The sequence below is a fragment of the Macaca nemestrina genome, chromosome 15 (assembly GCF_043159975.1).
Source record: "Macaca nemestrina isolate mMacNem1 chromosome 15, mMacNem.hap1, whole genome shotgun sequence".
Classification (NCBI taxonomy): domain Eukaryota; kingdom Metazoa; phylum Chordata; class Mammalia; order Primates; family Cercopithecidae; genus Macaca; species Macaca nemestrina.
This window is the reverse complement of record NC_092139.1, coordinates 316,305-331,467: the sequence shown is the minus strand read 5'-3', so window position 1 is coordinate 331,467 and position 15,163 is coordinate 316,305. Positions and strand designations below refer to the sequence as shown.

At 48.6% G+C, this 15,163-nt stretch overlaps 1 protein-coding gene across 12 annotated transcripts in view; it reads left to right on the top strand.

Moving 5' to 3' along the window:
• The window catches only part of LOC139358406 (disco-interacting protein 2 homolog C-like), a 229,441-nt gene that overhangs the window by 80,700 nt on the left and 133,578 nt on the right, over positions 1 to 15,163 (top strand). Inside the window, exon 3 of one of the 12 annotated variants that reach the window (XM_071078955.1) lies at positions 496 to 602. The exons of 10 other annotated variants lie outside the window; for them this stretch is intronic. The gene's annotated coding sequence lies outside the window, so the exon portion shown is untranslated. Of the gene's footprint in view, positions 1 to 273; positions 603 to 15,163 lie in introns of those variants that run through there. One more of the 12 variants, XM_071078950.1, reaches the window with a different exon arrangement.

Genomic DNA, 15,163 nt, shown 5'->3' with positions numbered 1-15,163 from the left:
CTCGGCCATGCCGGGTCATTTTGGGAGGTGAGTAGGGGATTCACATGGGGGTGTGCAGTATTCTTAGGTGTCAGGTGCGAGAGTTGAATTTGTAGAAGCTGTGCAGATAGGAAAGGGCCTGGCAGGGAGTGCTGTTTACACGGAGCCGATTTAACGCGAGGTCTGTGCTCTACCTGGGTCCGTGTCTGACTGCTGTCTCCCAGTCTGCAACAGGACGTTGACGTGACTTGGCGCCATCGTCCCACTCTGTGTAGATGTCTGAGGATCTGTGCGCAGCTGCTCTGTGAGAATGCGTTGTGATAATGAACTGAGAAACAGTGAACAAACCCTGAATTGGTTAGCACTGGTTCCACGGCCACTTCTGCTGTGGTTGGAGTCATTCATAATAAAGTGTGCTGGACTGCTATGCAGAGCTCTGAATTTCAGAGGCCCTTTAACTTGGCAGCTAACCAGTCGCTTCCTTCAGAAGACATTTGAGTCCCCTTTACCTACCAGGGTGACCCTGGGAGTTTGAAGATGAGTGAGACAAGCCCTCTGTGTCCTGTGGATTTTACTGTCCAGAGGGGAGACAGATGTGGATGGTGAAGGAGGCCCTATCAGAGGTCAGTGCACGTCAGTTTTGTTTCTTCAGCACTTGCTGTGTTCAGGGGGTGCCCCGGGCCATGTGCAGAGCATCTGGGGACCCTGCCCATGGCATCCCAGGCACAGCTAGCATCTGCGCCATCTTCATACTTGGCCTGAGTTTTGGGGAAGTACCGAGGATGGCTTCTGCCTTTGCTGGAGAGAGTTGGAAGTCAGGGCAGCCCTCCACAAGGAGATGATCGCCAGCTGATTCCTCAAGAAAGAGAGGTGGTCCCCACATGGGTAGAGCAGGGCAGCATGTACAGACCTGGGTGTGGGTCTGGGGCATGTGCATCTGAGTGGGTTCTGCTGGGAGACAGCAGGGGTGAGGTGTGAAGGCAAGTTGGAATTTACAGGATAAATTATCACTAAGGCGATGCCTGGAAAACATAAAATTGGGACTCTCTGGGGTAAACGTGGACTTAGGGTGACCCTGGGCGTGGGTGTTTTCAGGCTCTGAAGGCAGAGATTTAGGAAATTGGGGCAGAGCTGAGCCCCAGACGAGGATGAAGACCACCCTTGGGATGTTGAATGAGACAGGGGTGGAAACCCAGTGAATGTCCTGGGGGGTCAGTCCAGCAGGCAGGCAGCAGAGGAGACCGGTGTCCTCAAAGGCCCCTTGGGCCTACCTCTCAAAGTGCTGGGATGACAGGCATGAGCCACTGCTCCCTGCTGATACTTTTAAAATTTCTAAGCTACTCTCTCTCATACCCACTCCCGTATTTTTTTAAAAAAACCAGGTTTATGGCTATATTTTTTCCAAGGGAACCAAACAGTTACCTGTTTGAAGTACAAATAACACCGTGTTTAAAAACCGAAATTGCCACTTTGCATAGAAGTTTCCAAATACCCAGTTGGTTTGAGCCTTGCATTGCAGTGTCACTACCTGCTCTTAAATTTCTACCCGATGTATAGATAGCGAGACAGGGACGGCTCGTACATCTTCAGGTTTCAGTTCTACTACCTTGGGCTATATTTTCATTTATTTTGGCACAACTGTGGGTGTGGCAAGCAATGCCAGGGTATTTATTTTGAAGCGTGTCCAATAACAGTTGGGAAGATTTTCACATTTTTAGAATTTTCATAGTAATAGTTATAATTTACAAAGAATTTAAAATTGTGTAGTCATTATTTTGCTTTTTTCTAGATGTGCCCCGAAACAGGGTTGCTAACTATCATTCTACATCACAGGATTAATAACAGTACCCTTTTGGAGCAGATGCCTGTAATCAAGGAATTCTGCCTAGTCAGTTCACTTTAAGCGTGTTTAAAAGGTTGTCTTTATCCTAGTTGGCACCTGTGGCTATAGTTTGTTTTCACTGCTGAAGAATATTCCACGATGGAAGCCGTAATTCATCTGTTTTTCATATCGGTGGACATTTGGATTATTTTGGGTGGGTGTGTATGTCTATTCAGCCTTCATTTTTTCAGGATTTTTTGTAGAAGATAATGTAACAGTGTAACATCCTCTGCTAGGGAGCCAACACGAACCCTGATTACAGCCACACAGACTCTCACACAGACTCTCAGGCCTTGTTACCAACACACAGAACCATTTTCTTAAGTTGAAACACAGTAGCAGAACCTGAAGCCATGTGAACGGTTCCTCCGATCTTACACTTGGAATTCACTTTTTATTACTATGTCTGCTAATTAGGAAGCATATCAATTATACAGAAATCTGAGAATGTAAAATTATACGTTTATAACAGAAAAAACCTTATTTAATAGCCCAGAACACATGGCTATGTTTTTCCCTCATGCCCCACCACTGTTTTCTTTGCTTGAAATGGGAAATGACACTTGAATGCGGTTTTCTAGCGACTGTTAGCCTGGCATAGTTCTTCAGAGACAGAGGATGTAAAGCACATGGAGAATTTCTGTTTGTGGAAAGTGATTTCCCGGTCGCCTCATTCAGGCTGCCGCCGCCTTCCCCTCTGGCCGCCTGCATCGTGGGACGTCTGAGAAGGTCCCTGTTTCATCCTCTGGAAATTCTGAAAAGGAAGGAGAGGAGGGTGTACAGGGTGTGGTGCATTTGTGTTGGTCTTCCAGCTTTTATTTGGAGTCTCCGCTACCTTGGTTCCTGCCTTTATGTCCCTAGCTCGTGGCTTCATCCTTGTGTCTAACTCACAGGCAGACAGATGGAAAGGGAAGTTGTATTCAGCCAACAGCTTGATCTTATTCTCAAGGCTTAAATCGACTGGGTATTTGGAGACTTCTGTGCAAATGGGCATTTTTGGTTTTTAAACACCGTGTCTTATTTGTACTTGAAATGGGGTAACTGGTTCTCTTGGAAAAAATATAGGCATAAAGCTGGTTCTTAAAAAAAAAAAAAAAAAAGGGAGTGGGTGTGAGAGAGTGGCTTAGAAATTACACCAGTAATGGTCGGGAGTGGTGGCTTATGCCTGTAATTCCAGCACTTTGAGAGAAGGAGGCAGGTGGATCCCCTGAGGTTAGGAGTTCGAGACCAGACTGGTGAACATGGTGAAACCCCGTCTGTACTGAAAAGATGAAAATTAGCCGGGCATGGTGGCAGGCACCTGTAATCCCAGCTACTTGGGAGGCTGAGGCAGGAGAATCACTTGTACCCGGGAGGCAGAGGTTGCAGGGAGCCAAGATCGCACCACTGCACTCCACCCTGGGCGACAGAGCAGAAACTCCATCTCAAAATAGAAAAAAACCAAAAAACTAAACAAAACAAAAACCCGGTAATGAAAACCTGATTGCATCATCTGTGATGGAGATGGCGGATTATTTCATTTTTAGTGACAGGATGAATTGGATATGTTTGCAGTATTGATTTGACAAGGGAAATGGTGAGAACCAAATGTGCCGCCCAGCTTGGGCCTCGCCGTTGGCAGAAAACCGTGGCGGGCAACAGACTGGAGACTCGGAGACCGAGGGGAGAATTCTCACGCCTTGACGCTGGTGCAGTGTGTGCTTCTGGACTCCTGCTGGAGGGAGCGGCCCCTTTGCCTTGCAGACTTTGGTGCAGTGGAGACCTTAGGACCTGCCCCTCCTGGCACACCTGTGGGTGTGGCGAGCAGTGCCAGGGCTGAGGCACAGGTGTTGAGCCAGGAACGTGGGACGGGAGAGGCTGCACACGCCGGCAGGCGTCTGCTCCAGCAGCCGGGGGTTTCCGCAAGGGGGCGGGGCGTTGGTTTTCCTCCTTGAATTTGGGTGGGGAGGGTGTCCTGGGGTGCTGTGTCTGCACTTGTGTTGCTCTGAGGTCAAGTTGTGGCCCCGAGTCCCTGTCTCTCTGCCAAAGTGAGGGTTTGCCCATTTTCAGGTCAGATTTCCCTTGGGTCCGGGCCTCTAGGAGTGGGGGGTAGTCGAAGGGGGCGTGAGCACGGTGGACGCGCGTGGGCCTGTTCCTCTCCCCTCAGCTCCTGGGCTGTGTGTGAAGAGCTGCCCAGCGGAATCACCCTCCTGCCTGGTGTTTCATTCACCAGAAATCGTTCTCACTGTGGACTCTTGAGTCAAATGTAATCCAGGAATGGAACGTGCTGTTGCTGGATGCCACACACAGCATCAGGAGCCTAGTTGGGGATTATATGATCTTACCCCACACCTTAAAAGTAAAGACTATAGTTGTCAGGCGTCTGAGCCCAAGCCAAGCCATCGCGTCCCCTGTGACTTGCACGTATATACGCCCAGATGGCCTGAAGTAACTGAAGAATCACAAAAGTGCAAATGCCCTGCCTGGACTTAACTGATAACATTCTACCAGAAATAAGTCAAAATGGCCAGTCCTTGCCTTAAGCGATGATTTTTTGTGTGTGTGAAATTCCTTTTCCAGGATCATCCTGGCTCAAAAAGCTCCCCCACTGAGCACCTTGTGACCCCCACTCCTGCCCGCCAGAGAACAAGCCCCCTTTGACTAATATTCCTTTACCTAACCAAATCCTATAAAACGGCCCCACACTTAGCTCCTTTCGCTGACTCTTTGGACTCAGCCCGCCTGCACCCTGGTGAAATGAACAGCCATGTTGCGCTCACAAAGCCTGTTTGGTGGTCTCTTCACATGGATGTGCATGACAATAGTTAAGGGGATACTGAAGTCTTTGGCAGTTCCAAGAGCTTTTTCAGTTTGTGTCGGGCCATTGTAGGCAGAAGGAAATACTTGCTTAGAGACTCTTACAGAAATGTTCGGTGCAGTGCCATTAACTCGTGGAATAAATGTGTAACTTTCCATGGCAGACCTCTGGAAAGAGATGCTCTTTGAGTGCACCCTGGCCTGCTCGCTACAAGAATCGGCCGTGTCACCCCGCTTTCCGTGGGTCTGCAGGTGTGCGTGGTCCATTGCCCTGCACTGTGGCCATGGAAGGGAAGATGATCTGGAATGCTGGCGACAGTTATCGGTGCGTGTTGATATGTGCTGCTTTCTACAGGGGAGAACATTTCTGTTTAATAAACATCTCATCTCGATGATGACTGCAAGATATTTGAGTCTCATTCAATAGTGTTTCTGGGTTCCTTCTGTTTTTAATCTGCTTTCTAGCACTAGGCAAGTGAAGACATGGAAAGTAAAAACTCATCGAACTTGTAGAGACATGGTGTTGTGTAGGAGCAGACTGTAGCCTCTGGCTCTGTTTAAAGATTGTAGTAAACCTCTTACCTGGCACGGTCAGGGTGTAAATTATCTTGTTTAATCGAAATGTGTATGAGTCAAAGCTGGCGCCTGCATTGTTGATGAAATACCAGATTTTAAGGGAACATGTCAATGTGCTGTAAGATACCAACAAAGTTCCTCACTGAGGTTCGGGGCGGGTTCGGAGCAGCTGGCCCTTAGGTCACCAGGGTCGTCTCTGGGAGCAGATGCTCAGTGTGGGCATTAGTCACTTAGCCTTTCCAGAGCCGAGGAATAGCTCTCTGTGGTGATGTTTGAAACCTGTATTTTGAGTCAGTTTGTCCCACTGGACTCGAAGTTGCCGCGTGATATCAGACCTTTGCCTCCACCGTGCGCTCGTTTTCTTGTCCCCTGATAACTGCCTCGGTTGCCCCAGCCTGACATTTGAGCCTCGTCGTTCATGGACACAGGCTCCGTGGTGGGGCCAAGGCCGCGAGTCCGGCTTGCACAATTCCTTGCCTCTCACCATGGTTTATCACATCACTCCCGGGATCTCCCATTTAGAGGAAGAGTGTCCCTTTCCTGCAGGCCCTGTGTGGTGTGGAAACCACCCCTACCTAGCTTTTTCTGTTTGAACTGTACCGTGAAGCTATTTCTGTTCTAGTCAACCGTCAGAATTTAAGGAACAGTGATTTATGTAACTTATCACACGCTTCTCAGCAATTCTTTATGAATTTCATTCTGTTGTGAAATTATTGCAGTTTTCATGGCTATGCTGGTCTCACGTTGTGGCCCTTGAAATGAATTCCCTTCCCCATTGTGTGTTAAGGTTGTGCCTGGGAGCTGTTGAGGCCTCACCTCTGCTTAGGGCAGTGGCTTTGCTCTCCTGACAACAGGAAGAATCTTATTTAGAGCACTTCTAATGTAGTTTTTGCTTCCAGACAGAGTTACTTTTTTTCACAGAGACAGCCACTAAAGTCATAAATTATGCTCAGGATGGACACACGGGTCAGGTGACAGAGTGGAGTCCAGAACAGATCCAAAGACACAAAAGCAGTTCAGTGGAATTTGAGTCTTTTCAACAAATGGTGCTGGAATTATGGGACAGCTGTATGCAAAAGAGTGAAAACAGGGAGAAATTCCTGTATGAAAATTAAGGTGGACCATAGGCCTGAATGTAAAATACCAAACTACAAAAGAAAGGGAAATTGTGGAGACCTAGGGTGAGAGCTCTTAGCCATACCATGATCCATAATCAAGGAAGAAAACAAGTAGGTAAGACTCATCAAAATTAAACTTCTAATATAAAAGACACCCCTAGGGAATTGAAGAGACACATTTTCGATAGATGGGGAGAAGATGTCTACGAACCATGCAGCCGGCAAAGGACTCGTATCCAGAATGCACAGGACTCCCACGGCTCATGACAGAGAACAAACCACCTGACTTAAAAGCGGAAGAGACCTGAACAGATGCTTCGCTGAGAAGGACGGGAGGATGGCCCGAAAGCATCTGAAATGACCTTCAGCATGACTGGTTGCACCGAGATGTGCACCGAAGCCGCAGTGAATTTGTTCACACCCCTGCTGGAGCCGCCTGACTAAGGTCTTCCGACAGCCCCAGGTGCTGGTGAGGACCGGCAGTCGGGACTCCTGTGCGATGCTGGGGTTCAGCATGGCCCGAAAGCATCTGAAATGATCTTCAGCATGACTGGTTGCACCGAGATGTGCACCGAAGCCGCAGTGAATTTGTTCACACCCCTGCTGGAGCCGCCTGACTAAGGTCTTCCAACAGCCCCAGGTGCTGGTGAGGACCGGCAGTCGGGACTCCTGTGCGATGCTGGGGTTCAGCATGGTGCAGACAGCTTGGCGGTTTCTTACAAAACTGAACTCACACAAACGTGGGTCCCAGTGACCCCAATCCTGGGTATTTACCCTAGAGAAACAGAATCTGATGCTTAAGAAAAACTGTGCCCAGATGTTAATAGCGCTGTCTATGGTTGTCCAAAACAGGTTACAATGTGCCACAGCCATATGTGGAATAATAAATACCCAGCAGCCCCGAGGCCTGGCTGTTGATCACAGGACACCCTGGGTGCACCTCCAAGCACGATGCCCAGGAAATTGTGATTTTGCGAGTGTTTTGCCACAACGCTCGCAAAAGATAGACCCGAGTCATGGGAGGACACGGAAAGGGTGGTTGCTGAGAATGGGAGGGTATGCTTATGAGGCCCCGTGAGTGGGTTTGGGGCTGTTGGACTGTTCTGCTTGTGTGATGATGATTATGGGAATATTGTGCCGAAATTCACAGAACTGAACACTGTCCACTTTACAGTAATTTTTAAAAAGTGGTAATATGTTCATTTTCAGTACTGTTTTTAATGGAAGATGGAGTTTGCAGATGATTTGTCAGGGCAAGCCTGTTTCAAGAGTTTGTAGACAATTCGTTAGGGGCCTGTCTCAGGGCCCTTGGGTTGGGTTGGGTTGGGTTGGGTTGGGTTGGGTTGGGTTGGGTTGAGTTGGAAAAGCCTTCTCTGTTGTGGGCAGTAGTACGGGGCGTGGAAAGGATATTGCCAAGGAAACATGTAGAATCCTTTGAGGAAACGTGTATTTCTAACTTGCTATAAGATAGAATTGGAAATTGTAATGGTTTTGTTTTCTAGAGTCTTGGTAGAATAGGGAAGACAGTGTAATAAAAGCTAATTTTGAAATGAAGAATTTTAAAGATTTTCAACAGCAATTGCTCTAGGAAGTCACCCTGGAAATGTTTTTAAAGATGTTCAATAGCAATAGCTCTAGGAAGAGTCACCCTGGAGTTGCTTCTTGAGCATTGGTTTCCTGGCTGTATCTTCCAACTTTCATTTTTAAGTTTTGCTGTGAGTTGGGGATGTGTGGGAATAGCCATCCCAGCCCTGCAGGGGGGTGCATGTGCCCCGAGGCCTGAGGCACTGTTTCAACCTAGCTTGCAACATGGGGACTCTTGTCAGTGGCTGGAGTAAGAGTACCAGCCTGGCAGGCTGGGGGGAGCCCCAGGGTGGTCTGGGCTCTGTCCTCCCTGCCTGCAGGATGGCAGCTGGAGGAGCTCGAAGGCTGCCTGCCTCGTGGCTGTCAGCGCAGCAGCCCCTCCTGGCCCTGGAGCAATCTTTGGGTCCATGAGTCTCTGCACCGGGACTTGCCTCCTGGGAACTCCGCCACAGTCCTGAGGGCCCTGGTGCCACTTTCCCGGTGGGACCCAAGCCTCAGGCAGCTGCGACCCCAGATTCGGTTGCTTTCCCTGCCGTCTCATTGCAGCACGAGTGCTCATCTCACTCAATGTAGAACCTCAGGTTCCTTCAAGATCCCCAGAGATGGAATCTCCCAATTTAACAAGATAGTTGGTGACAAGATTTGAGCGGCACTGATTTAACTCAGCTTCCAGAGTTTAAGTTCCCAAGACACAGTCCTGCTCCTTCCCTGGCCTCATCCTGTGTGGCTGGTGCGGATGCGGGGTTTCCGGAGGGTTGGGCTGAGGCAGGTCAGCAGCCAGGGGGATGGCTCATTATTGATCGCTCAATGCCTTGAGGATAACTAGGATTAATGACCTTTATAGGGCTGTAGGTTTGGAGTATATATATATGTGTGTGTATATATACACATATTTAAACGAGGTGGACACGGTTATCACTGCATTTTTCTGACATGAAACTTGGAGAGCAGAGGGTTTAGGAAACTCCTGAAGCCACACTGTCAGCGGGACTCGGGCGGTCTGGCCTTAGACCCTGCACTGTTTGCCCCTCACCACGCTGTCAGCAGACCCGGGTGGTCTGGCCTTAGAACTCACGCTGGTCGCCCCTCCCTGCCACGTTGTGGGGTTTTTCCTGCTTCTGGGCAGCATTTGATAGCTTGTGAAACAAGACCAAGACTTACTATGAGTGGATTTGCCATTATCTGAGATCCAGAACGTTTCCTGGACCTGGCGTTGCCGATGTCACGTAAGGAAAGGTAAAAACATTTTCATTGTGGTCACTGGGGCTCCTGAAATGGTATTTTTCCCAGTGAAAGTTTACTCATAAAAATCTTTTAACTCAATACTATGTGAACAGGAAGAAATGTGTTGGGCTCTAGTTAAATGTCTCAGAGCCACAGAAGTAAATGAGGGCACCTTCCGAGCACAGCCTCCCGGAAGAGGCCAAGGACGTTTGTCTGGAGGGTTTGCCATGAAGCAGGACTTGGGCAGGGCTGGTCTGCCTAGGGAGGCCTCTGCCATGATGTAGGTTAGTTGAAGTAGTTGACGGGTGGTGGCTTGAGGTCGGTGGTCCCCGAGGAAGCCCCTAGCAAGGCCGGTTTCCGTGGGATGGAAAACTGCCGTTCAGTGGCTGTAATCTTGGCTTCACGGGTCTGACATACAATCCTGCCCTCGGATACTTGGATCCCAGCCAGGTCAGATGGCCCTGAAAGGACATTCGGACTGTGATGGCTGCACCCATTCTCAGCATCTGTAGGGTCTCCTATGTATGTCTGTGTTTCCATTTTCTTTTAGCACAATTTCTCCCAGTGAAGTCGTGAGAAATAGAAGGAAAGGTGGAATGAAGATGTGATTGAGGAAAGTGTGGTGTGGTCTTCGACCTTATTTTGCCTTGGTTGGTGCTCAAGAACTCCACCTGACCTCAGAGCTGAGCGTTTCTGCCAGGAAGTCCTGCCTTTTATCCTACCTCGAGGCCTGTTGAGACACTCCAAGAAGCTTCGTTAACAAATTGCCTTTTCCTTTTACAGCAGTTGGATATATTTGCAGCAAAACAAAGGAATAACCCCCCAATATGGTGATGAAATGCATTTAAGTATAGATAGCATTCAGTCTTGAAGGGCCTGGGATTTTAATCATCTTTGGGTCATGTAACAAGTGGTGTTGGTGATTAAAATCTCCTGACAGCTTTGTTCTGCCACGTTCCTCAGTTTTGAATGATGATCTTCCTGGTGTTGTACCTTGGGAGGGGCGTTTGTGTCAGTAGAGAGCAGAGTGGTGGTTCCCAGAGGCTGCGAAAGGACAGAGGTGAGGCCCCTGAAGGACACTGGTCTTCCTGGTTTAGGGGTTTGGGGCTCAGCCACCTTCCTGTGTCCGTGTAAATTATACCCAGGATCATTTTCACTCGCCCCACTTTAGTTGAGTATTGGAGCTTCAGGATATGTGTGCCCACGTCACCTGGGCTGTGATCCTGGAGTTGGGTGAGACTGATTCCCGGGTTTATAGAATTACTCTGGGATTATTGAAAACAGAAGCACTTGAGGCATTCATAATGTTATTTCCTGAACGTAATTTATGTTCAGTTCTTCAGAAACATTTATCTGAGGAAGCATCTATAATTTTTGTTTTCTGCCACTCAGTGCTAGAAAGAATTGTGCAACACTCAAGTGAGTGGCATTATTCCTCTCCCTCCACCATGCAAGCAAGATTAAAGGTACCTCTGGCTCCCCTCAATCTTCTCATCTGCAGGGTGCCTGGCGTGGCAGTGTGCTGCCTTCCGTCTTCTTTTTGGGGAGAATTAGTTGTGTTTGTGTGTACTGCTCAGCTCAGCCTCGTGCAGTTGTGTGGATGAGGAGCTTGGATGCTAGGTGACCCTCCCAGGCCTGCCTCCCACCTCCCTAGGCCTTGTTCTAAACTGACAGATAAACAGTGTGTTTTGGAAGAGGACAGCAGCAGGGCAGGAGAGAGTTTGTTCAGACTTTCTCCTTGCACTGACGTTTGAGCCTTCATCCAGCCTGGGCACTTTTACAGAGCTGCGTTTGTGTGTTGCAAACCATTCCCTCCCAGTAACCGTGCTTTCAGAGGTTTGGAAATGTGACTTAACTCATCTTCAATTTAAAGCATACTATCAAATTTTAGTGTTGAAACTGATGTATTTTATGGCCTTTATTTGATTTCTCTTGATTTTTTTTCCCATATGAGACAGGGCATCTTAAGGGACACAGCCTGGTGTTGGCCCCCTTTCCTAAGGATGGAAGTGAATTCTGAAAGCCCTTTATGTAGGCAGCGAAGGCCTCTTTTATTTTGGCCTAGTCAGGTATATAATTCTTTTTCTCTTTGGTTTTTTTGAGACAGGCAAAAAAACCTTTTTGTTGCCCAGGCAGTGGTGTGAGCACAGCTTACTACAGCCTCAACCTCCCAGGCTCAAGTGATCTTCCTGCCTCAGTCTCCTGAGTAGCCAGGACCCACAGGCACATGTTCCATGTGTCCCCATGCCTGACTTAGTTTTGTATTTTTTGTAGAGATGGAGTTTTGCAATGTTGCCCAGGCTGGACTTGAACTCCTGGACTTAAGCAGTCCAGCTGTCTCAGCCACCCAAAGTACTGAGATCACAGGCATGAGCCACCGTGCCTGGCCAAGTGTGTTTCTAATTTCAAAATTAAGAGGACACCCATCCAGTTAATTACATCTCTATTGGAACATGCTGCTTACAGTGCATTAGGAAAAATCATCCAGAACTTGGAAAAGGAGCTGGACAGACACAGCCCTTCGAGGTTGTCCGATGAACCCCTGGGGTCTTTAACTATCTGGAGGGATGTACCATGTCAGACTCACTGTTGACCGGCTGAAGCCTAGGTTTCATGAGGTTATGTGTCAGCTTGTAGTACTTTCTCTGGCAGAGATGCGAGTGACTTCTGCTCAGTGACAGGCTCATCTCAGGGACTTCATGGCCTGAGGGACGGCAGCCTGTTTGAGCTGATCGAGCAATCTCGCACTACCCTTATTTTCTGAAACGCCTATGAGTGACTTCTCACACGGTCTTTGAAGCGGCTTCATGCCCGCGCTCCTTGGTAATGATCGAATGCTTTTTTTGACCCCTCATCCCTTTCTTTGGGGTGTTCCAGTCTCAGTTCTCATGATGTGTTCTGCTTCTGCAGGAATTTCTGAAGCTGCTGAGTGTAGAAAGCACTGAGGAGGCTGTGCTCCCACCCCTGTGAGCCTTCCAGGCATCATCCTCTCCCCTTGGTGAGGCAGCGTCCATGACACACCGAGGAGGCTGTGCTCCCGTCCCCCGTGAGCTTTCCAGGCATCCTCGTCTCCCCTCCAGAAGGACAGGAGGAACCTTTCAAACCCTTCTTAAACTTGTTTTCATGTCTTTGTTTTAACAGTTTTCTTTGCATCGTCTCCCTTATCCAGAAGTGAGGGTGAACGCTGAGTTATTCACGGGAGTCAAGAAACCACACGCAGCCCAAAGTGACGTTTGTTTCCCTGAAATGATTTGTGTGTGTTCACCTTAAAATGCAACTCAGTAAAACAGGTGTGTTTTGAGGAATGACTTTAAATTACCTAGGTAAAAATGTGACAGTTAAATTTCATCATCTGTGTGGGTGTCCACAACCCCCTTCTGTGATTGCGTGTGAGTTTGTGACTTGTGGTTATTTTTGAAGAAAGAAAATCTGTTGTTGAGGACTTCAGATGGTGTGCTGGGATTCTGTAGGGTGGACATCGGGGGCTTCAGTGTGTGGCTTCCTTGAAGAGGTTCAAATTAAGGCTGAGAGTCCCTACTCCAAAATGCTCCAAAACCTGAAACATTCTGAGCTTCCTCGTGACACTCGAAGGAAATGCTCTTTAGAGCACTTTGGATTTCAGGCTGGGGATGGTCAACTGGAAAGTGAAATATTGCAAGACCCTTCTGGCCCCAGGAGCTTGGATAAGGACATGGAGGGGGCCTGTGCCAGGTATCCCTGGAGTGCAAGGCAGCCTGGGCTCTCTGACTGGTTTTTTGTAGGAGCCACAGAAGGGAAAAGAGGGTCAAAGTGGCCACGCCTGGCTCCTGAGAAGGCTGGACCAGAAGGAGGTGGATGCGGAGGACAGCAGTTGAGTCCCCAGCGTCCGGGACTCCTGTCCCTGGTGGAGTTGAGAGCCTCCTCTAGTTGTGGCCTCTCCGCTGTCAGCAGCCACTGAGGCCTGAAGGGAGAGGGGGCTGAGGAGAGGAGGAAGGATAGGCCTGCTTCTGGAGAGGGCCAGCATCGGCCTGTGCTAGCCTCGTTTGTTACTGCTGCGTCCAGTGTGCACGGCCGTGCCTCGTGGTGTAGCGGTTCCCGGGATGCACAGCGCTCTTGTCTGCAGTAACGTCTTTGTCTCCGACCCTTGGAGGCAAGTTACCTTTTTCTCCAGTGAAAAGAGGTAGAAAATCTTACAGAAATACATTTGCTCTAATGTCTGTTTTCCAATAAGACATGGTCGCTTAGGCTAAATCTTTGTGAGGTCAAGACAGGAGGATCACTTGAGGCCAAGGGGTTGAAGACCAGCCTGGACATCATAGCAAGACCCCATCTGTATAACAGAAGTTAGCTGAGTGTGGTGGTGCGTGCCTGCGGTCCCTGGTACTCTGGAGGCTGAGGTGGGAAGATCACTTAAGGCTACAGTGAGCTGCTATTGCTCCACTGTACTCCAATCTTGGCGACAGAGCCAAGACCCTGTCTCAGAAAGAAAAGTTAAAAAAAATCCAGAAATGTCATTTTCTTTTAAAATCATCCCAAAAGAAAAATCGTTTTTTTCTAAGAATGTAAAGGGTAACTGATACGATTCTTTCCTTGCATTGTTTCTCCTTTTCGAATATTTACAGTAGTCCGTCCACATCGTCTCTCATCTCATTACAAAGCAGCAGGTGTCTTTGAGGTTAGTGGTGTTTCTCTGTGTCGCACCTTGGAGAACAGCCAGCATGAAACCTCTTACCACGATCGTGCACATCGTTTGTAGTCCCAATTAAAATCCTCTCCAGAGACGCCTGTGCTGCTTATTATAGCAGAACTTTGGTTGTGCTGAAATGTGCATTCAGCTAATGGTTTTAAGTTCATATCTGAGATGATGCTGTATAATTCCTGAAGCATATGGGATCAGTAATGATTGAAGATAATTCTGGCTGATGTCATTTGGAGGATATTTTTCACTTCAAGTTAAAACTTCCTTCGCGATAGTCATTTTGGGATTCATTTAACTATGTGCTTTATTTCATAGCTCAAATTTTCATTAGTCATTTCATACCATAGGATTTTGAAAGCAGATTTGGCAAAACCTTTCTAACAAAATGTTTGCTTATGATGTCCCAAGGAACAGCACTCAGAATTGCTGGTAACTGTGGTACATTTTAAGGCTGATGATAGAAGTCACTTGAATGGTAAGGGCTGCTTTGTGAGGCAGATGGGGTTTGAATCCCGACCCTCCTGATATGCAAGCCCTGACCGTGGCCTTCTCTCCTCTCCCCTGGGAGATGGGAAGGTGCCAGCATCTACCTCACAGGCCGTCCTGAGAACCTGGGACTAAGGGCTTGTGTTCCTCTTGCAGGTGGCACAGACGTGGGGGCTTGACGATACACACACTGCAGGCTGCCAGTGTCAGGGTAATCCAGTTTTAGTCATAAAGGTGGGATTTGCTTTGCTCCCCTGCAGACCAGGTGCGGTGCTGCTGTTGTAGCAGGTGTGTGGATCCTCTTGGGTGGTCCTCAGGTGGACAAGGAGTCACCGATTCGGATTCCCAGTGTTAGATGTGAGGGGACCATGGACCTCATGTGTTCAGAGGGGAGGAGTAAAAAGCTTCCCTTGTATTTCCAGAACTGTCTATCCCAGGAATGCCAAACCACTGGCTTTCACCTGACGCTGTCGTAGGTGACACTGTCTGGAAATGAGGACTCATGTTCCGCATACTTGAGCCAGTACCCGTCTCCCTCCAGGGCCGTGGCCCAGCCCTCCTCATTTCGCTGGGTTGCCAGCCTGGGGATCTGTAAGCCCAGAGACGTCTCCGGTCTCGGCCCCCGCTCCCCCTGGGGACAGGAGGTGGCTTCAGGAGGCTGGTGATGAATGCCTGAATGAAGCCGACTTGTGACTGCAGTTCTGTCTAAGGGCCTCCCCGGGTGTTAGATGTCAGTAAATGACACCTGTGTGTGGATCTCATGTGATGAGAGAAACAGTGGGGGAAACCAAAGCTTGTGGAGTCTACAGGTTCTGAACTTGGAGGTGTGTGCACCTGTGT